This window comes from Hoplias malabaricus, chromosome 1 (genome assembly GCF_029633855.1).
Source record: "Hoplias malabaricus isolate fHopMal1 chromosome 1, fHopMal1.hap1, whole genome shotgun sequence".
Lineage (NCBI taxonomy): Eukaryota > Metazoa > Chordata > Actinopteri > Characiformes > Erythrinidae > Hoplias > Hoplias malabaricus.
In genome coordinates this window covers 76,705,845-76,729,148 of record NC_089800.1, presented here as the reverse complement: position 1 = coordinate 76,729,148, position 23,304 = coordinate 76,705,845, and the positions used below count along the sequence as shown (strand labels likewise).

General features: G+C 40.5%; 2 long non-coding RNA genes across 2 annotated transcripts; both read right to left on the bottom strand.

Moving 5' to 3' along the window:
- Window positions 1–14,422: 14,422 nt before the first annotated feature.
- LOC136669247 (uncharacterized) lies at window positions 14,423–16,320 on the bottom strand. The gene is made up of 3 exons (XR_010795601.1): window positions 14,768–16,320; window positions 14,523–14,643; window positions 14,423–14,452 (listed from the first exon to the last, which is right to left on the bottom strand). It is a non-coding gene; the product is annotated as an uncharacterized lncRNA (long non-coding RNA).
- Window positions 16,321–21,124: 4,804 nt separating this feature from the next.
- Window positions 21,125–21,845, bottom strand: LOC136689935 (uncharacterized). The gene is made up of 3 exons (XR_010801738.1): window positions 21,784–21,845; window positions 21,539–21,659; window positions 21,125–21,468 (listed from the first exon to the last, which is right to left on the bottom strand). It is a non-coding gene; the product is annotated as an uncharacterized lncRNA (long non-coding RNA).
- Window positions 21,846–23,304: the final 1,459 nt, after the last annotated feature.

The window sequence follows — 23,304 nt, the reverse complement described above, 5'->3', positions numbered from 1 at the left end:
TCGAGGAGGATCAGAAATGAAAGGCGCAGACAAAGCGAGGGCTCAAGCTCAAGGCTGCCTCGCAGCAAGGGTCTTATAGGATGTCCGTGTGAATGTCCGCATTTCTGTAGCTGTGAATTGGCAGCCAGTTCGTCCTTAAGCAGGAAAGGATTCTTTCAGTGCGGGCCACTCCACTGCAACCTGAACCATGGGGGCTTGGACACTAAGCCAAATAAAGCCACAGGGGACACTGTGAAGACCAAGCTGGAGGAAGTCAAAGACTCTAGGACTCCAGGTTAAATGCACAGCTAATAAGGACAGAGGAACGTTCTAATGTTTAAAACAAGAGTGCAAAAAGAACAAGAAGTCATTAATTCCAAAAATATTTGTGACCTTGCCTCTGTCAGAAAGTGAGGGAGCTCTGAGTCAGGTAAGATTGAGTTAATTAACTTTAACTTAAGTCGACACAGCTATGCATGTCTGATTTTAACTGATGTTAAAGCAACACAAGGTAGTATTTTTACCTTAAAACTACAGCTACAAAATCACTGTGATATTTCACTAACTTGTAATAAAGAGAATAGAGCCTCTGTAGTTTCTACTCTGGGTCGGCACTGTAGAAACTGCAATATGTAACTTTAGAAGGTGGGTAGGGTACCAGAAAACTAGCTTTAGCTAACTCTACCTCTTGTTGAACTTTGAAACTTTGACATAACAATAGAGAAACACTCACATGGCAAGGAGAGCAATGTGGTGAGGAGGATTACAGTGAGAATAAGTGGTTTTGATTGGTATCCTCTACTGTTCTGATCATCCACTGTCCATTTGATCAGCTCCCTGACCATACTGGTGCACTTTGTAGTCTTGCAATTTAAAACTATATTCTCAGCGCTGCATGGTGGAGGTATGTTAGTGTGTGTTGCACTGGACCAAGTGGATCAGACACAGCAGTGCTTCTGGAGTTTGTAAAGCCCTCAGAGTCACCGCTGCACTGAGAATTGTCCACCGACTAAAAATATCCATCTAACAGCATCCTGTGTCCACTGATGAAGGACTAGAGGACAACCAACACAAACTGTTGTCTCTACGTCTCCGTGGGGGACCAAAAGGGCAGGTGTGTCGTACAGAGTGGACCGTGAGTGGACCCAATGTTTAAAAATGGTACCAGAGGAAAACACAGGAAGGATTGAGCATTAGAAGCTTTTCATAAACAGCAATCCTCTCCTCCCTCCCACCATTTCCTACCCCCACCCTCACTCCCCCCACTGAGGAATTAGGGAGCGTGGGGATGAAGTGTGCTGTGTTCCTCTGTGTGTTGTGTTTTGTGGCCACTGCGGAGGTGTGTACCTGCCATTGTCCCCTGTTGGGAATACCCCCCTGCTGACTACATCTCCATCAGCCAATGCCTGTCTCTCTTTCTAATTGTGTTGATAAGCTCAAACCTGTTAGTGTACAGTGGGACGTCGCTGTGGGAAAGATGGCCCGTGGTGATGTGAATCATTTATTACTGAAACGAACAAAGTCTTATATCAGAGCTGTCCGTGCTCTAATGGCTGCTCCCTGAGGCCTAGCAGGTGAGCATTCCTGACCACCAATAATCAATAATCAAGCCCACATCTCCATCTGTGCTAAATTGAGCAAATAGTGTGGGGATATTTTCTAATGAAAGCATAGTAAGACCATTTTAATATAACTATATACACCCTTTTATTCTTATTGTGCATTTAAAGAGGTCTATGATTGTGGGGGAACTGTGAAGTTCTAAGCGCCACGGTTTTTAAGGTGGAAAGGTGTGTTTTTCCCGTCAAACAACAGCTGTTTGTGCGTGGATGAAGAATAACTTGTCTGTAAGTTTTTATTCACTATTTGCATTCCCACAAATATTCATTTTTTAACTGGAGTAGGTACATTACATTCTCTTCTACCGAAGGAGAAATTAATGTTTGTAATACTATAGAACTGTGTTAAATGAAGGAACAACATATAAGTCATGGAGATCAAATTGGGCGTATGAAATCAAAATTCATTCATTCATTGTCTGTAACTGCTTATCCAGTTCATGGTGGCGGTGGGTCTGAAGCCTACCCGGACTCTTTGGGAGCAAGTGGAAGCACAGCCTGAAGGGGGCGCTAGTCCTTTTCAGGGAGACACACACTCACACCTTTACTCACACACTCACACCTATGGACACCTGAGTCACCAATCCACCTACCAATGTGTGTTTTGGAGCGTGGGAGGAAACTGGAGCACCTGGAGGAAACCCATGCAGACACAGGGAGAACACACCAAACTCCTCACAGTCAGTCACCCAGAGTGGGGCTCGAACCCACAACCCCAGGAACCTGGAGCTGTGTGACTGCAACACTACCTGATCAACCCAACTTAAAAATCTATAATTAAAATATAATATGGTACAGTTATGTTCCCTAACTTAACATATATGTTCCTTTGAGAGCAACACTGCAGTAACAGCACAAGGAAGCGCAACAGTGACAATGGTGTCTAAGAATATATGACCAAAGGGTAGTGTCCTGGTACCTTTATTCTAGAATAAGTTCCAACAGCAGGGAAACAGTGAGTAGGTCTGTTGGTTAGAGAAAAATTGCAGCAGTAATAAATCATGTTCTGTTAGTGATTAATTCACTTCAGCAATTAGTCCGTGATAGAGGAGCTTACCGTTCTGTGATATGATTATGATCAACGAGTCCTTTTCTCTGCGTCAGATTTCCTGTGACCCCCAAAGGAAGAACCAGCGATGTTAGCAGTTCAGTGAATAAAAAGAGAAGCCAAAACACAGGTGAGTCGATATTTCTGCTGTACACTATGTTTTTACTTCTTCACATCACACTTTGCTCAAAATACGTTTTAAAGAGTAGTTAAAGAGTGTTTTAATGTTTGAAACCTATATATCAATATTGGGCATGGTGTCGCAGTCACACAGCTCCAGGGACCTGGAGGTTGTGGGTTCAAGTCCCACTCCGGGTGACTGTCTGTGAGGAGTTTGGTGTGTTGTCCCTGTGCCCTCGTGGGTTTCCTCCGGGTGCTCCGGTTTCCTCCCACGGTCCAAAAACACACGTTGGTAGGTGGATTGGCGACTCAAAAGTGTCCATAGGTGTGAGTGAATGTGTGCGAGTCGCCCTGTGAAGGACTGGCGCCCCCTCCAGGGTGTGTTCCTGCCTTGCGCCCAATGATAGGCTCCAGACCCACCGTGACACTGAACTGTATGAGTGCTTACAGACAATGAATGAATGAATGATTATCCATAACGTCATCATGACCCCTTTATTTCTACAGTCACTGTCCGTTTTATGAGCTCCACTGACCGTACAGGCATGCTTTGTTGTTCTACCTTTACATACAGTAGTCCAATTGTTGCTCTGCATACATTAGCCCCCATTCTCCCTGTACTTCAATGCTCAGGACCCCCACAGAACCACCTCAGAGCATGTTTTATTCAGGTGCTGGATCATTCCCAGTGCTGCAGTGACACTGAAGTGGTGATGGCATGTTGCTGTGCTTTACTACAAAACATACACACAGTGGCACAACGCCTCCCCTTCGCTGGCCTCTGTGTGCCCTGCTGCAGCTAGCAGATGCTGATGTGTTTATCTGAGGGAATGCTGGTGTTCTGAGCCGTAGTGTTGGCTCTGTGACAGCAGTCTGCTCACTCTCCATCTGAATCAAAGTGTTCACCAACCACACACAGCAGCACACACTCTGCTCGGCAATGAACTGACAAGCTACAAAATAGCAGAGAGAGAGAGAGAGAGAGGTACAAGTTCTAGTCCCTTTTGTGACTTGAATATATTGGTGAAATAGTGGCGAACAGTGATACCTTCCATATGTGAGTCTAGGGTTCAGTTCCCAGCTCAGGTAGGAATATCATCCTATATTAGGGGCAGGACTCAAGATGTTACATAGAGATAATAATAGAGATGAAATGATACAAAAGAGTACTGTATAGAAGACTTTGTTTCATGCCTTAACTCTGTCCACTTGAGTCAAGACACTGGTCCCACATTGCACTAATGTGCTCCTGATGGCAGTCCCAAGCCTGGGTAAATTTGAAGGGCTGCTTCAGGAAGGGGATCCGGTATGAAACCAGTGCCATGTCTACTGTGTGGATCATTGGCTGGGTCGGTGGGTGATATGGTCCAGCAAATCCTTGTAGGAGCAGCCGGATGTGAAACAGCCCAAATGGAGTACGAAGCTTAGTAATACTTCATAGGCCCAACCCTTTTATTAAACCTTTATTTAACCAGGAAACAATCTCGAGCTTTAAAATCTCATTTACAGGCGAGTCCTGGAACAAATAGACAGCAACATATACACAATTCCCACAAAATACAAACACATTACACACATAAATATTTAAATTATCATCCCTTTGACAGACAGAACACTGACAAACCATATTTCCCATGTCCATTAACTGAAGAATGCTTTCAAAACTTTTCACTGACACATGTTCCTTCAACTTTAAAACTTTCAGCACCAAATTCCCGGCTGATAGTGCAGCGTAACTAACAGCTCGTCTTCCTAATTCAGTCTGCACAGTGGGCATCTTAGGAGATACATTATTTGAGAGCAAAATCATAATTTCCATTCCCTTTTTTTGACACATAAAATTACAAAGATAAGAAGTTAATAAACCAGTACAGATTTATATATTAAGATATCAGCTTATGTGTAGTTAATGAAGACAAAGCAGTTCTTTAATAAAGCACACAGTGATTTTTGCAGGATGAGGTTGAGTAAGCAATTGAAAATTAGTAATAAATCTTATGGCACTATGATAAACCATATCTAATGAGTGTAAATAATACAGAGGTTCTGCTTCTTGCTTCTCACAGCTGTGTGCTTGAGTTGAAGTGAGCGGTGGCTCATTATCATTTACAGGAACAGAGGATGATCCATATTGTTGTGCCAATGTGGAGTCGTTTAAATTAAAGGCAAACGTCCTTTAATTTTTGATGTAGACCTACGAACCACTTATTAAAAAGCTTTGACAGTTTTGACAGAAAGCGTACTTGACTGGCTTTGCTAGAGTGAGGACTCTCCCGAGATACTAAGGGCCATGTTGACAGAGACAGTCCTGGAACGAGAACAAAATGCTTCTTTAGTGGGGAGAGATAATTGCCAGCGAATCATAAAGTGTACTGATATTTCCCTGATGAGTCAGTTGGTGGCTGCTAATGGCATGGGCTCCGGCACCTGCACAGTCTCAGAACACAGTCCCAAGCCTTTTTTCCATATCAACTGTAGGTCAAAGCCAAGAGTCAGTTGGGCTTCCTTTGAGCACAGAAGATCAGGTCTAATTTTGTCAGCGAAATGAACAGAGGACCAGCTGTACACAATATGTCCAAAAGTTTGTAGAGACTACTTTAAGGTGCACACACCGTGGACCTTTGCGTAATTTATTCATTTTTACATTTGTAATATTTTAGAATATAATTTCTTAGGAAGGGTTAGGAGAAGGGCATATGAACCATAAATGATCTGATGCATAACGTATGTTCAGGCACAAAAGGAGAGAGAGAGAGAGAGAGAGAGAGAGAGAAACTGCTGTTTGTTCTATTCTCCTCACTGGTTAAACACAGATAAAGCAAAACCAGCAGAAAAAAAACAAGGGCAATGAATGCATGAATTTTCAATGAATTTTCTGTTTCAACAGAACAGCTTATAGTTCCCCACTCTTCTGTCCCATGGGCATTTTGGTGCTTCAGCAAAAGCTAAAGTGAAAATGATGAGTTGTTCTGCTGTGGACCTTGGGAGGGAGGGGGGGGGGGGTGAATGTGTTTGCATTGCGTACAGAGCCTGGCTTTGCAAAGGGAATTTGTTTAAAGTACATGGGTGTCCCCCATGTAAATAATCTGTCATTAAACAGACACCAATTTAAAGTCAGCCATACTATTCATGGATTTAATGTCTGTTGAATAGTTTGTAGGGCATGATTGAGGAGGACTTGTCTATATTGCCAATAAAATTCCAGTTAACAGTGGTTTAATGAGATTGATTTTTATACGATGGATTGATATGCAATGTTCTTCAATTTAAAGAATCAATTGATTAATGGCAGTTAAAATTACTGACAAATTAGAACTATAAATTAAACGGTTCATCTATGTTCTCTAGTCAGAGACCACAATTTGTTTATGAAAGGTGCAGTAAAAAAGCCAATACATTTTAACATGAAAAAAAAATCATACATATTTTTATCTTAAAATTTCCCTGAAGGATTACAAACTCACTTTTGTCAGTGCTGACTTTATTGCAGCTTCATATTTTTTCAGGAGATCTGTTCACAATTTTCCATATAAATCCACAGGGAAATTCTTCTACACTTCCAAAGTTGACTCTTTGAATTTAGACGCATTTAATGTATCTCTGAATCCTGCAGCCCCAAACACTCACAAAAAGTGATGTGGAGGTGTGGGTTCTTGGGTGGTCTTCTTATTATAGGAAAAAAATGTAGAGACATTGAAAAGTTATTTTTCAGATCTGGAGTCATTTTGGAGCTTGAATTTATTCATTTTTATTGTGAGACCCTGCAAGGTTATGAGGAGATTTATTCATATCCCTTTAGTCTGGATTTAAGTGTTTGTAAAATTCCTATATTTCAACTTTAATTTTCCCTTGCATAGATTTACTCAGAAATGTTGTATGAGTTAGGCTCAGTGTTGCATGTCAAAATGTTTCTCATGGTTTGTTTTCTGAAATCTAATTAATGACAATTGATAATAGAGACTAATGTAAAATATGCTGAGATGGCAAGTCTTTGTGTAGCTGAATGCACCAAATTCTCTACCTTGCTCAAGGTTAGTTTTCCACAGATTCAAGGGTAAATGTGGGTAAATAAAACATTTTCTTTTGCCGATGTATTCTTTGACATCTACTCAAAACTTTACAATTATGTGGTAAAATGTTTTTTTACCTGACCATGGTATAAATCTGTATGAACAAGCAAATGCTGTCTTTCTAAATAATGTATACCTTACAGATGAAAACTACCTACAAAGTCGTGCAAGCTCCCGTTTTAGAGGAAAAGGAAAACCTCAGTTGTGTCAAAGCTTTTCTTCTGAGAATGTAAAGATCTGGGAGCAGTGGTTTTCTCAAATATATTCTGACAAATTTGTACTGCACTTGGCTTGTTCATATAGAATGTGTTCCAGTTCAGAATGCTGAAGATATTTCAAGAATTTGTCTCCAAATCCAATGCAATGCTCACTCAAATTGTTCGATAATGAAAAGTCATTTTAAAATCTCTTGTGAACCACATTCCTTTGTTTATTAAATCACTATAGACTTGCCAGTACTTTTTAGTACAGAGATTTATTGTGAGCTACAATGTACAAAATTTCACTGTGTATTTGAGCACTCTAGTCAGCCATTTTAGTGTTTGGTGACTGTGATTTTAGCGTTTATAATATGAACCTCACTAATGCATCAAATAACTAAATCATTTATTCAAAGCTACAAATGGCTGTGTATTGTTGACAGGTATTTAAATTTACAAACCAACCATAAGCAGAATTTCTTATTTAGCCAGCTAACTTAAGCCCAAAGATGAGGATTATCCAAGACAGGCTTGACTTTAGGCTTAATTTATCTGGCTAAACTCAGAAAACTTGCATTGGTTTTGAAGGACAAAAATGTCGTTTTCCTTGTAGCCAATCCGAGTGCAGGAGAAATACTCATGAGGGTGAGTTAACCAATCAGAGTGCAAGCACTGGGGGCTTTTCAAAAAATGGTCAGGGGAAAATCAAATCAAAGCAAAACAACTGAAGCTTGAAATGGCGCCAAAACTGAAAATGGAAACTGAGTTCGGAAACCTTTTCAGTCAGCGGTGTTAACTGAGCGGATTGTTGAGAATGCTGTTTTCACAGAAGAAGTGTGTGCTTTCTCCAGAACCAACTCGAGACATATTTCTCACCTTTCAAAACTTGTGGCAAAGGTAGCTAAATAAGTCTTGCCCATGGATCCTGAAATAATTGGTTGCTGCTGTTGGTGGTTTATCGACAGATGGGAAGGTGATAGAGATTTGTTCAAACCTAATGGGACTCAGAAGTTGGAGAATCCCCAGCCAGTCCTCACCAAACATCAGTGAGGTAAGTCTGGAAGTTTTTAAAATGCCATGTAGGAGATTCAAGAGATATTTTTAGCCTATAGTATCAACACCATATGGTCTGGAATGAAGAGTATAGTGCCAGATGATTTACTATATTTAATTTTTTTAGGTATATATTCTCTGGCTCCCCCTATAGTTGGATGGTTTTCTGCCCACTTCCAATTATATAGTGCAATTTCTGCAGTGCTGAGCCAGTAGTAGCAAGGGCACAGGCCCTCTTCTTCTTATGACAGGTCAGTGAAGCAGCACAGTGGATTTGAAGCAGTAATAAATATATATAATTCAAATCCAGACAGGGTCATTTCAAGCTGTATATGTCTTGTTGTTGCAAGTTTTATTTATGTAGCATTTACAGCCTGTGTTCCAGCCTGGGTATGTTAAATACGTATTTTATTTAACATGTGATTTTTAGATATTTTGTACAACCCTGAGTTTTGGACCAAGAATGAATGTGGCAATTGATTATAAATAACAAATCACTTTAAAGGACATTTATTCTTCTATTTCCTTTTTGCCTAAAGGCTTCATAATAAACCTTTAGTAGGGCTGGAGATTGATTGTGGCTGCTTTAGGACTTGAAAAAGTTTCATTTATAAAATGGCGAAAGTCATAAATGCCACTAATGCATCTAGAGACCCTTCACAGATGGGCAGTAGTTCCTGGATGAATGTACTGTTTTTAAGACCCCCTCTGTTAGATAATATTTTTTTATAGGTGTGCAAGTGAATACAGCTTCTATTCACTGCTACGGTGAAGAGATGTTCTTGCGAAGGCTGAACATTATCTCAGTGTCATTATCTCAGAAAATTTACAATTCTAATGTCACAGGTCTCCAAACGATTTGGGATGTAAAGGAATATTAATATTGGGCAAAAATAATGCAGCATTAAACTATAACTTTAATTCAGTCTATTTTTGAAAATATAGTGATTTTAATGTAACTGTTGTTTATATTTAACCACCATTTGAAATAAATACATTTTTAAAAGCACTGTATTTATTTACTGAAATTGTTAATAAACAAGTACACAACATTTATAATATGGTATAATGTCCTGTTCTATTCAGGACAAATACTCATTATATGGACTGGAATATATGGAATATTCAAATATTAGGTGTAAAAATAAGTTTGAAAGCACTTTTTCTGTAACATAATTAATGTATTCATTCATTCATCCATCCATTCATTGTCTGTAACCGCTTATCCAGTTCAGGGTGGTTCTGGAACCTACCCGGAATCACTGGGCGCAAGACAGGAACACTCCCTAGAAAGGGTGCCTAAGAGCCTTACACACTCACCAAGATATTTTTAGTTCTTAGTGCTATATCTCATAATTACATGAAGGTATATTTGCTCTCACAATGGAGCATGAGCTGTACTATTTCATTTAATGGAACCAAAACAGCCCATGTCACATCAAGGGTTCTGCAACATGTCTTAAATATTTTACATGGCCGAATGTACCGAATGTAATTTCAGTATAATTCTAATATGCTTTGTTACTGTACACTGATGTAACTCTCTCTTGATAGACAGTGTTTAAGGAGTTCTACCCACTCCTTCAGAGAAATGCTCTCACGCCATGGAGGGGACTGAGGAGCAAATCAGAAGATGGAGAACAAGATATTGGGAGGTGGAAGACGATATCACCTTCGCTCTCTAGCTTAACCTGCCTTGAGGAATCTCCAAAACCCATGGTCACCTTTTCCCATGCTCATCCATGCCTGAGTCGGACACTCAGCATTCCTGAAACTAGCTCCAACAGCATTTCGTCTGGTTTGTCTTCTATCACCATCACTGCTCGGAGGGTTTCGCTCAGTGGGGATCTTTCTAGTCAAGAATCCAGGCCTGTGGATCATTTAGAGACGCTCCCACTGTCCTCTACCTCAGCGGTGAGCTTGAGTAATGACAAGGAAGTAAAGATGAACATGCCGTCCAATTCCCCAGTGACTCTCCGGCACAAAACAAAAATTGTGAAAGTGTCCAAGGACAAAGAAAGATACAGAACAAGTGAGACGTTTGCTGCTAATCAACCACCTCCAGAGCGTAGTCACAGCTACACAGACAGTGGAACAACCAGCAGGACTCTGACTAAATCATTGACAGAATGTAATGAATCCTGCTCCTCTCTTTTAGTTTCAAAAGGTCCCATCTTCCGCTCCTGTGCCCAGCTGGATCTACTCCCTTGCCCGTCCACCAGGTCAAACTTATACCTGGATAAATCTCTGTCCATCACTTTTAGGGGTGCTAGAGGAGACATAAAGGCCATGCACAGATCTACACTATCTCTTTACCTGGAAGGAGCCATTTTGTCCTCACGCCCAAAGAAACTGCAAAAGAATAAAGCTCCTTTCAGATCCTCCAGCGAATGGAACATGGTAGACTTCACTCAAGAAACGAGAGAACAATCCCAGAGCCCGGAGGACACGACCACTGTCAACTTCGGTCCCTCAAAGTCTGACTTGACCATAGCGAGGGTAACTGTAGCTCCATTGCCATTCAGATCGAGGTGTCTCTCAGCTTCACCAGTGGTCAGACAGAACGGAAAGGCTAATGATGTCTCAGGGCCTCAGCAGAGCAATCAAAGGGGGGGCGTCGAAGGACCAGGTAGGGATTTAACACAGCCCTCATTGCGGCTGCCATGCAAATGTGTCCCTCTCTTTTTTTTCCCTCTCTCTCATTCTCACTCTCCCTGTCAATTTCCATACCAGTGCTGATGATAATGAGACATTGGCCAGTCTGAACACACCTCATGATAACACACCTCAAGCCAGTGTAGTTCCATTTTATATCATACCTACTCACCTTGTGATTTGCACCTCATGCATTTTTAATAAAATAACCTCCTCAACTCTGCTTGTATACATGAAGTAGTGGAATATAAGTTATCCTAAGATCACTAAGACACTAAGAAGAAAACTCGCAGACACAAAGTAAGCATTCATTTAATAATTTTTACATAAATTAATATTTAATAGTGGTACAAATAAGTACAAGACATTTACTTAGGCAACAGTTACAGGAAATATCAACTTAACATGATTTGTAGCTATCAATTGGCTAGTAACTAAAGGGGTATTACAGTATTGGTTTTCAGGTTTGATAAGATTTTTAAATCCAGATCATTTGATTTGCTTTTAAAGGGCTTGTGTTAACAAGTAGTATCATTGATGCAAAGCACTGAATCAAAAGCTACACTCAAAAACTGTCACTGTGGTTGTAACCTTTGTGTCACTGAAGTGTTACTGTGAAGGATACATCTTCAGTACCTTTAGTGTGGAAACAGACGTACCAAATATTGTATTCACTGTTCATTTCATACATTTCTATTTAAAATAAATAGGCTATATTATAAAAATTGCAAATATTTTCCTTGGAGACAAGAGTGTGATGTACCTTTAGGGAACACTAAAGTGGACACTAAACCATTGCTGCATCTTTGAAGGGACATTTATGCTGACTGTACCTTTGGTGAATAACAAAAGGACCTTTTTTTCTTCCCCTGACAGTGTATGTGTGTTCAAATGGTTCCCCCATGTGGTGAATCGTCAGCCTGTTTAACATGAGTGAGTGAGTCAGTTTGATATAAGACTGGTTTTTGAGGTTATTTGCAGCCGCGGCCTTGAGGTTAGAGAAGCGAGCTTGAAGGCGGAGGGTTCAATTCCGAGGACCTGCAAGAGAAAATTCTTTCACAGCTGAAGTGCCCTTGAGCAAGGCACCTAACCCCCAAACTGCTCCCTGGGCGGCGAAGTGGTTGGCAGCCCCCTGCTCCTGTTGTGTGTGTTTTCACTACCACAGATGGGTCAAATGCAGAGAAGCAATTTCTCGAAGGGGATCAATAAGGGTGTTGTTCTTCATCTAAAAAAATTGTTTATTTTAGAACTTGGGTTGTCAAATGAGTGTTTTCAATGGATGAGGTGTCAGCCCTTAAATAAGGTACAAAATCTCACTACTGCATTTTGTAACCTCAGTTGTTAAATAATTGCTAGTAGACTTATGTTTTTATCTGTAACATTGAACCATTTGTCTTAAGTTTTGTCTTAACCAGCGGTTCTCAAACCGTGGAAAACTGAAGCAGCAAGATTTTGTACTTCAAGTGACCTTGAAAAATGTACTATTTAGTTAAGGAATTTATTCATAACTGATAATCTAAAGTTTTCACGTGATAACAACAAATGTTTCACAGTTTTCGTAAGTGTGCACCAGTGAAATAGAAAAAATACAAAATGCCACATGTACATCGTAGTTGATTATGTCTGTAAGGGAACAGAGGGGACAGCTTTCTCCTGCTTTTTTCCAGGGAGATACCTGATCCCCCAGTTTGAGAAATCACTGTAAATAAAGCCCAGTTTCAGTTGCTTACTGGGCGTAAGCAAAGGCTAGACACAGACATGAGTATTTTGGACTTTATTACTAAAGGGCAAAATGAAAAGAAAAACAAGCCGAGAAGGACTAAATCCAGAGGCAAAACCAGAGAGAAACAAAGCAAGAATTCTGTACACGTGAAGACTTAAAAAACTCAGCTGAAGGAAAACAATGATGATCATCATCGCATCATTAGAGTCCTAAAACACTGTGCAAAATGTGAGCACATACTCCAAGTGGTTTACCTATAACCTATTAAAGCACATAACTGATATTAAATTGACGACATCTCGTTTATTTAAAAAAAAACACACGCAAAAATTCAAGCAAGATTTGCCTGGTGCCCCTGGAAAAGAGGAAGAACCAGGGGCCCACTTGTTCCTGTTGTAAGACTCAGGCAGTACTTGGAGGTTTTGGTTTAATAATAGGTGGTACTTGGTCTAACAAGTTTGAGAAACACTGGTGCAAACAACATTTTACTCTGACCTCTGCTTATGATGCAGGTCAACTCTTCGGCTTTTCCAAATAAAGTTGAAAGACATACATAAATAACCCAGAATGATGAGATAAATGAGGGAGTTACACATTAAAACGTGGTTTATTGGTCTACTGGTCTGTCTGTATAATATATTTAACATATGATCAGTAAACTCTAATCCTCCATCTTGCAACAGGAACAGGCTTTGGTTCCTTACCCTGGCAAACAGCCACATTCTCCAGTTAAATAAATTTCCCCATGACGAGCAAGGAATAATCTGCCTCTCTGCAGCACATTGATCTTTTGCATGTGGTCTGCAGGGCATGTGATAATGTGAGTGCATGACTGCGCTCTGGAGGGCTAACACCAGTTATCACTGCAGGGAGAGCACAGAGAAGGACACTTATTCTACTTATCCTCAACTTCTGTTTTATTTATATACTTTCAGCCTCTGTCTCTCTGCCTATTATTCTTTTTCTCCCTCTCCCTGCTTCTCTTCCCGTGTCCCTGACTTTTTTTTTGCGCTTCTTTAGGTGACTCATTCAGCCGAGCAACTTAAATTCAGCCTTCTCCTTGCGTTCAGAAGCAGCTATTATGAATAAAAGGCTGGATTCCCTAGTGGTTATAAGAAATAAATCTGCTGTGGTCAGTTTGAAGTGTCATGGCCTAAAGGGGGAAACACAAAAAACAGCTCACAGTTCTCTCCTTAGAACCATCTACTAGGTTGCCTTACTGACAGTATGTTAAAAGTAATATAAAGGAGGCAGTAGAGTGAGAGGTAAGAGTAGTGTGTATGGGTTTTTGGAACCGGCAGTTTCAAAGGTGTGTTATAGTGTTAATTTGTATTTATTTATTTTTTTATTATCGTTGTTGCATTTACTATAATTTAAGATTTAGTGCACACAATTCCTTTAAAAAGATCAGTCAAAATTACTTTATTTTAAACAAGGTGCCATAAGCTAGCTGCCACAACTAGAGCAAGATTCTTTAACAAAACAAATTGACACAAACTCAAGAAAAATAACCGATTATAATAAAACCAAAATAAACAAATGAAAATCAATAAGGACAGTATACACTTAGACCACACACAAAAAAAAAGAAAAGAAAATAAGCAAGCCCAGAATTGGAAAATAACCAGCTAAATAAACCCAAACATTGACAAATAGAATCTAACAAATTTCAATCAAATAAAAACGAAAAACTTAACACAAAAGAAAAGCAACAATTACCAAAAAAAAAAATGCAACTGTCGTGGAATAAACTGCGTCTTGAAAACGAAACAAAAACAAAACAATTTAACAGACCCATAAGTGTTACGAATCTATAACAAAGCAGCAGCACGACTTAGCCAAGACGTGGAAAAACAGCAGCACCACGGGAGGAGGAGCAACTAGAGGAATGTTTAAGCTCCGTTTTTAAAGGAGTTCATCTTTCTTCGTCGGCACTATGCGGTGCGACAACCGATAGAGAAGGAGCAGCTGGCAGTGTGACGGTTCTAACGAAATATAGAATGTCAATACAAATAAACAACTGGAAATATTCCTAAAGAGAGGGATCATGCCTACCTGGAATTAAGCTGTGAACCAGCAAAATAGTGAAGGTGCAAAGCACAGAGCAGCAACGATGCGAAGCAGAGAATGAATGAAGGCCTCAGACCACGGCACAACACTAACCCAGCAATCACTACTAAATAAACACAAATCACCCAGTTACTCCACACCTTGTAAACCCACACACAAATAGGAAAACCGTACCGACACCCATGGTCCTACCTAAAATAATTAAAACACGCAAATCGTTGCAGTTGTACCTGAATCCGCCAAGCCAACGACAGGAAGGTCAAGTTCACCGGAAGAGGGGGAGCCAAGCAGAGCAAACGAATCACTAAGTCCTCCTACTCCCCACTTCTTATAGGGCTACAGTGACATCCCACAATTAACCCTTGCCATTACCCTTCCATGAATATTAATTGGAAATAAATAAAAACACCATCTGCCACATTCTGCACCCACTTTTTAAAATCTGCGCCCCGACGATGAGCCACAATAACAGTCATGACTGCTGAGCAGGGGAAGAGCCACCGGACGCAACCTGGCCTTTAACATGCTCCTGTGTACATGTTTTACCTGCTGCAAATTTTCCACAGGCGCTATGGTATACACAGCCCCCTGCCCAACCGGTGCCTTCAACACCTGATAGACAACAAAACTCCAAATGTCTTTAATTTTATGCCAGCCCCTCCAGCTACATCAACTGACCCAGCTGCAGAAGTGCCTCACGCACCTTCTGATCATAACATTCCTTTTGACGTCCAGCTGCCTGCAACAATTTCTCCCAGGCACCATCGAAGGCAACCTTAAGTTGGGCCTGATGCTCCAACACCCAATCATGCACCTCTCCTGACACCGGCTCAGACACTCGGCCAAGGAGGAAATCCACTGGGAGTCTAGCTTCTCTCCCAAACATTAAAAAGAAGGGTGACTTACCAGTACCCTGATGAGGCGTGGTATGATTGCAAGAGAGGACTTTGGGTAAACAAGGCCAATTCCGCTTCCTTGTGACAGGAAGGGTGCGCAACAAGTTGTGAAGAGTCCTATTGAACCGCATGCACTGCCCATTTCCAGCCGGGTGACATGGGGTAGTCTGGGACCTCTCCACACCATATAAACTACAAACCTGCTGGATACAGAGTTCTCAAAACTCCTTCCTTGGTCAGAGCGAATCTGACCTGATATCCCAAATTTGGAAAACCACTGGCTAAGAGAACCTGCTTCACTGTAGTTGCTTGCTGATCCAGAGTAGGGACTGTTACTGTGTACTTACTTAATACATCAGTCATAACCAATACATTCTCAAGCCCATTTGCTGCAGGCTCTAAGATCTATGATCTAAAATCTATGGCCACAATTTCATTAGGTCTAGAAGCCATCAAATGCCCCGTGAAACTATGTGGTCCTAACCCAGAATCTTTAGCCACTTGGCAGCGCTTGCATTCTTGACATCTAAAGCCATTCCAGGCCAATAACAGCGCTCCCTCACCAGTTCAGAAATCTGCTCTACACCCTGATGGCCATGAGGGCTGAGGGTAGAAGAAGCTGCAAGTTCTCCTCACCTCCCTCAGAACGGAACCATACCCCATCGTGTTCCACCAACCGATTCCATTGGCGCAACAGGCCTAACACTGGTCAAGAAAACTGCCGTCTCTCTTCTGGAGTGGGTTGCCTTTGTTCCTTCCAGAAATGCCAGGTGTCCCTTAACACTGAATCTGCCAGCTGAAGTTGTCAAAGATCTGATGGAGAGAAACCAGGGAACACTGAAACTAAGGTACTCTACTGTCCAAACCTGACACCTGCTGCAAAGAAGCAGGAACAGCGGCACCAGGCAAACCCTGCTCTGTCAAACTAGAACCCAAAGCATACTGCCAAGAAAGGGCATCTGCATCCTGGTTACTTCGACCGACCGATACTTGATTTCAAAATTATAAGAAGCCAGTTGAGCAGCCCAACGGTGCTCCATAGCCCTCAACTTTGCAGTTTGAAGATAACTCAAAGGATTGGTAAAGACACCACACCGGTAACCCAACAAATACTCCTGAAATTTGTCATGGCCCACTTCAGAGCCAGAAATTCTAACTTCATGGATCTATAGTTGGTTATGTTGCGCTCAGTAGGCCACTGGCCTAAGGCAACCATCCTGTTCCTGAGAAAGGACAGCCCCTAGTTCGCTATAACTAGCATCTACCTCCAGGATAAAGGGACGTGAAAACTCTGCATAGGCCAACACTGGAGCGGACACCAATTTGGCCTTCAAGGTCTCAAAGCTATACTCACACTCAGGTGTCATATGGTTCGAAAACATAGGCTCTCGGCTTTCCCACAACACAATCATGTGCAAAATAATGGGGGTGCGCACCCAATGAGTCATATACATAAAAGCGCATTCAGAATACAGCGCACAGAGACAGCGAAAACACGAGAGTTATATCGCAACTACAAAGAAAAAACTAAAATGGCTTCAAAACCAACACAAACCAAAGTAGTAAACATTTTATGGTGTTGGAGGTTTTGGCAGAGCTGGAAAGGGACGGTGAACCTGAGGACTTGGAGTCAGATAGCAGCAAGAGCTATGATTCTGCTGAGGAGGACGCATTTCTCAAAGGAAAGGAACCTGTTCTTCATAAGTATGTAACATTTACAACACATACACACGTTTTTTATATATAAACAGTGATATGTATGCTAATTTTGGCTGTTTCTAATTGTTATCTATTATCCTTTTTTTTATTACAGTTGTTTAATCTGTTTCTTTGTATATTCTTATAGGGAATATTCTGGATCAGATGAAGAGTGGGAACCTCCAGTTGAAACAAAGAAAAGGATACATTCATTCACTCTTAGGTCCCCAAACCCCACTGGATCCATGCCCACCACACCGACTGTTTTCACACCTGATTTGCAACTACCTGCTCCTTCTACCCCCACCCCGACAGTGACTAAGAGAAAGATCACACTCCACATCAGATGTTCCTGTTTATTTTCAGAGGACAACAACAAGGCAAGTGCATGTTTCAGCTCAGGTTTTGGAGCCAAATGAAGACATGTGGCATGACATCACAGACATAGATGAAAAACCCAATTTCCCAAAATTTCTTCCAAAGCGACCACAACTCACTGTCCATATCTTACTCACCACTGCAGCTGTTTCAGTTGTTATTCAGCACGTCAGTTGTGCAAACAAACAAGTTTGCAGAGAAGTCAGCTGCAGCCAGAAAGAAAATGAAATGGGCACCTGTTTCCGTCAATGAGTTTTACTCATTCATTTCACTAATTATATTCATGGGCTTGGTAAAAGCAAAAAAAAAAACTAACAGCTTACTGGTCACAAAAACTCATGTACAATCTTCTATACCCTGCCTCTGTCATGACCAGCAAGAGGTTTCTTGCCATTTCCAGCAATCTACATCAGTGATCCTCAGAAAGATGAGGAAAACACCACCAAAAAGGGAACACCAGAGTATGACAAGCTCTTCAAAATCAAACCATTGTATTTAGACATTCTTTCAGCGTGTCACACTTTTTTCCACTCAAAGAGAGAACTATCAATTGACGAGCGAATGGTGGCTTCCAAAGCAAGAAGTGGACTGAAAAAATACATGAAACAAAGCCCACTAAATGGGGCTACAAGTTGTTCATACTTGCAGACTCAAACTGGGTACACATGGAACTTTGTATGAAGGAAAGAACACACGGGCTTTGGGAAAAGGTCTTAGCTAAGACTCAGTCAAGACACTGCTTGACTATTCAGTTCTGGGCAGTGGGCACAAGGTATACATAGACACCTTTTACACAAGCCCCACCCTTTATCCTGACCTTCTGCAAGAAAATACTCTTGCATGCAGGACCATTCGCACCAACCGGCAAGGCTTTCCAAAAACAAATGACCTTCCAAAGAGAGCCAAGAGAGGAACCATCCGCTGGTGCAGAAAAGAAAAGCTGCTCTATGTCAAGTGGTTGGACACAAAGGAGGTGGATGTGTTCCACCATGCACAAGGCATACGAAGGTGACAGTGAAGAGGCGTGTGAAAGATTAACGAGGTGCGTGGAGTACTGCTAATGTTCCAGTTCCTGCACCAATCAAAGATTACAATAATAACAACATAGGTGGCGTTGATCTGTCCGATTCCCCTAACTGGCTATTACAACGTACTTCACAAGTTTAAAAAAAATTACAAGACATTCTTTTTCCATTTTATTGACATTGCAATGGCGAACAGCTTCATCCTGCATCAATAAATTGCAAAAATAAATAAACAGGTGTCTCTCTCAAACTGCTTGAGTTTGTCAACATTTTGAAGGAGTCCTCAGACATTGCAGGACCTTCAGGTCAGTCAGAACAAGGAAGAAAAGTGTATTCTATTCAACAGATGCTATAGAAGGACGAAAAATGTGAACTGTGCAAAGGACAGCAAGTGAAGACACCTGTGTACAGCAAAAAATGCAAAGTGCCATTGTGTTTAGTGCCAAAGCGCAGTTGTTTCTATAAGTGGCATTACATGTAAATATTACGTATCTGTTGCAATTATTTTTTCCCCATGCAGGATTGTAAATAGTTATTTACATAGTTCTTGTATAACAACGAGACTTGTCTAAATAAAAAATAAAAATAAGAGAAACTTTTATCACCTGCGTTTTTTCTGTTGTTTACAACTGATTGATCTTAGTTACGCACCAGAATGAAACTAAGTGATTCTGAATAAAATAAGTTTTTTCCAGATAGAAGGACACTTGGACATGTGAAAAAGACCAAAAAGGCCACTTGGAAACGTATATGGTATATAGTTTGTCAAACAAAGTAATGAAACACATTGACATCAAGTGTAGATAATATATAAACACCATTTTTTCTGCAATAAAACTAGTTATTTTCATTTTGGAGAGGTTGGCCACTTTGGAGACTCCAAAGGTACACTCGGAAAGGCCACCTGCTTATTGTCTACAACAGCTTGAGTAACTTCTAATCAATAGGAGATATCAACTCCCAAATTTAAATGGAGAAAATAGACCCCTGGAGACAAGTTTATATATTTAAAAAAAAGGACTCATGAACTCTTCAGTTTATAGTCAGTAACCCTTTTTTTTCCTAAAATAAGGAAAGTCCCTATTTTTTTGTGGTTTTCATAAGCTTTTGACCACTTCATATAGATTTCAGGACCTCTAAATGGTTTAATCTACAGATTTGAAGGGCTTTCTGTAAAATAAATGATAGTACCTCGTTTATTCACTGCCTGAGTAGACAACTTCTAGATGTGGGTATGTAATTTCAGACTGAAAATAGATTGATAAGAGGTCAAGTTCCCGACAAAGGGAAACATCCAAAACATGCTCAACAAACTGATCTTGGAGCAATCACCTGCTCCACCAAAGCTAATAAATTCCAATACGTCTACACCTTCTGTTGCCGTCTAGAGAAAAAGGCCTGTTGTAGTGTGACATGAGGTACAACCATACAATTCTTAAAAATCTCAAATATTTTGGTGGGATCACTGCGCTCTAAACTACTCCGATATTTTCTCTCTACATGCTTCTCCCTGTAAATGATCAAAAATAAAACAAGCATGATCAAGGACTCGTGTGTCCAGCACGCATACACACCTGTACCTCCTCTATACATTCAACTATACCCATGCCAGATTTACCATTAAACATAGTGAACTTCCTCTCTAGGAACGACTACCAGTTGTTCAATAGGACTAGCAACTGCAGGAGGCTCATTAACTAAGAAAGTTGGCAGGCTAGTACCCGCCACAGAAGAACCGTTCTCCTGAAGGAGACACTGGTTATCAGCCTTAAGTTGTGCTACAAGTTCCCTAAGCTGTTGCATCTCCATAGTCAGCACGGGGCTTACTCCAAGTTACCAGAGTTAAAGAAACTAACCCCCACCAACCAAAATATGCAATCTATGTGGTGCTGCTGCTTTTTCTCCACTGGCACCTATATGCACTCAAAAAAAGAGACAAAAATATTAATCAAATGAATACAAATGGAACCACAAGTCTCTGTCAACACAAATCCTGCCAACTACACCAGTTTGTGACACGGCCTACCTCTTACCCATTAAATCACCAAGTCCCAACAGTCATACCCACTAACAGAATGGGGTTATAAAAATAAATAAATAAAAATACCCTGTGATTATAGTCCAACTACACCACCTGAGGAATTTCCCCTCAGGAAATAAGACTAGTACAAACTAGCCAAGCGACCCAGGTTCATTTGTTGGAGACAGAGACCCGTTGCCCACACATTTATTTTCACGATATGATTTTATTTCAATACACTTTCAAACATTGACTTAAAAACTAAGACTTAGCTGCAACTTTTAAATTAATACATCCACATTCTTTAAAAAGATCAGTCAAAATTACTTTATTTTAAACAAGGTGCCATAAGCTAGCTGCCACAACTAGAGCAAGATTCTTTAACAAAAATATTTAAACAATTAAAAATAAAAAAAAATTGACACAAACTCAAGAAAAATAACCAATTATAACAAAACCAAAATAAACAAATGAAAATCAGTAAGGACAGTATACACTTAGAGACCACACAAAAAAAGAGAAAATAAGCAAGCCCAGAATTGGAAAATCACCAGCTAAATAAACCCAAAATTGACAAATAATCTAACAAATTTCAATCAAATAAAAACGAAAAACTCAAAAGAAAAGCAACAATTACCAAAAAATGAACTGTCGTAGAATAAACTGCGTCTTGAAAACGAAACAAAAACAAAAATAAACAAACAAAACAATTTAACAGACCCACAAGTTTTACGACCCTATAACAAAGCAGCAGCACGACTTAGCCAAGACGTGGAGACAACAGCAGCACCACGGGAGGAGGAGCAACTAGAGGAATGTTTAAGCTCCGTTTTAAAGGAGTTTATCTTTCTCCGTCGGCACTATGAGGTGCGACAACCGATAGAAGAGAAGGAGCAGCTGGCAGCGTGACGGTTCTAACGAAATATAGAATGTAAATACAAATAAACAACTGGAAATATTCCTAAAGAGAGGGAACATGCCTACCTGGAATTAAGCTGTGAACCAGCAAAATAGTGAAGGTGCAAAGCACAGAGCAGCAACGATGCGAAGCAAAGAATGAATGAAGGCCTCAGACCACGGCACAACACTAACCCAGCAATCACTACTAAATAAACACAAATCACCCAGTTACTCCACACCTTGTAAACCCACACACAAATAGGAAAACCGTACCGACACCCATGGTCCTACCTAAAATAATTAAAACACGCAAATCGTTGCAGTTGTACCTGAATCCGCCAAGCCAACGACAGGAAGGTCAAGTTCACCGGAAGAGGGGGAGCCAAGCAGAGCAAACGAATCACTAAGTCCTCCTACTCCCCACTTCTTATAGGGCTACAGTGACATCCCACAATTAACCCTTGCCATTACCCTTCCATGAATATTAACTGGAAATAAATAAAAACACCATCTGCCGCATTAAAGGCTAAGCACCACTTAATGGACCTCTATGAATATTTCACATTATTTTAGTTACTGACATATATAAGTATGGATTAAAATGAAAATAGCAGCTTAATTTGCTTTAAAACTGACAATTTTATTAAATTGACGGAAAAACACGAACTCGCTACGGAAATTCTTGAACGCAACCGTGACGTCATTGGTGGACAACAGCTGAACAACGCCGCGGTAAAACACCGTTATGACTGACTGTTATGACAGTATCTAGCTAAATAACCAACATTATTCATGACAATAGCCTAGCAATAAGCTAAACTCAAATTCAGAGGTACCGTTATTCTTGGAAATGTGATCGAAGTCGAACTCGAATTCATCCGACACTATAAACCTCCGTAATGCAGCTACGTAGCCGAGTGTAATCTGAGACACCGAGTTTAGCGAGTCAAGCTAACGTTAACTAACACCAACTAAAACAGGCGAAGTGAGTGTCCTCACCCTGTTTACCTCCATGTTACAGAGGCTCTTGAACACCTTTCGTTGGTGTCCTTACATGCCCATATTGTTGGAAAAGCGGCAGTGAAATGAGCTACAGATAACGGAGTGAGCGGATGGTCCTTTCGAAAGTGCCCGTTTAAAGTTGACAAATTTAATTCATTTTCTGGATATTTTGGGATCTTTGGGCCATTTGTGCACAGATGTCCCACTGTACTGTGAATGATTGCAGCCAAAAACAACACACCTTTTCGTCATTTTGCATTAAATAAAGTGCAACTTCTAGAGTTCTTGTCCATAATCTACGTCACAGGCAAGACGCCTATTGGAGTTTCCAACGGTTCTGACTATCAATAAACACAAGTTAGGAACTCAATTCCCACTGTATTTATTTATATGACACTTTCATATAGCTGGTACTTAGCCTTTAAGTTGGTAAAAAAAAAAAGCATTGATCATTATATTAATTAACTGCACGTATTCTATTTTTCAGTTGGTGTATTTGCTCATATTTGACTGTAAAATATATATATTTTCCTGTTTAAAATTCATAAATAGCTAAGTGACCTAAATGATAATACATGTATTATTTTCAGAGCACAGCCCTAAGCCATAAATCTTAGTTGTTTAAAGAATGGTTCTGTAGAGAAAATGACTGCACTGAAATACAGATTTACGCAAACTAAATTACAGCCATTTACTCCTACATACAGTTACAATATATGGACCTTTTAGAAACTCTGAGCTGCTGCCTTGTTCACAGCAGAGCCTCTGGTGTTTGCACCCCCGCCCCTCCCCTCTTTTAATTAAAAAGGTACAGCTTCATCTATAGAATGTACTTGAATTCATGGATG